We start from the raw sequence: 394 nt of genomic DNA, 5'->3' as shown, positions 1-394 counted from the left end.
GGGGAACCGGGGCCGGGCTGGCGGAGCTGGCAGGACCAGCACTATGCGGTGCTGAGGGAAGATGGGGAGAGGCTGTGGGAGGGAGGGACCGCTCGTGCAAGGATGCTGCTCGCTGTGGGAACCTGTCCAGAGAGCGGCAAACACAGCCGTGCCCCAGAGAAACACCGTTTCCCACCAAGCGTGAGGGGAAAGCAGCGCACCCTCTGCTTTAGCGTGGGGATGACCCGCTCTCCCCTGGGTGGCAGCAGCGAACAGCCCAGAGCAGTGGTTGGGCTGAAGGCAATCGGTGCCGCGGGTGTGATGCTCATGCCGAGGCAGCAATGCAGGCGGCACCAGCTTCTCACGGCGTCTGTGGTGCATGCCCCAGTGATGGAGCCCTACCCCGGCAGGGCCA

The 394-nt window shown here is 66.0% G+C and overlaps 1 protein-coding gene across 1 annotated transcript in view; it reads left to right on the top strand.

The window, feature by feature from the left end:
• LOC104286969 (avidin-like) overlaps nucleotides 1-394 on the top strand; it is a 4,928-nt gene that overhangs the window by 3,607 nt on the left and 927 nt on the right. The window lies entirely within an intron of this gene.

Source organism: Charadrius vociferus, unplaced genomic scaffold (assembly GCF_000708025.1).
Source record: "Charadrius vociferus isolate BGI_N301 unplaced genomic scaffold, ASM70802v2 scaffold1490, whole genome shotgun sequence".
NCBI lineage: Eukaryota > Metazoa > Chordata > Aves > Charadriiformes > Charadriidae > Charadrius > Charadrius vociferus.
This window is presented reverse-complemented; position numbering and strand designations above follow the sequence as displayed.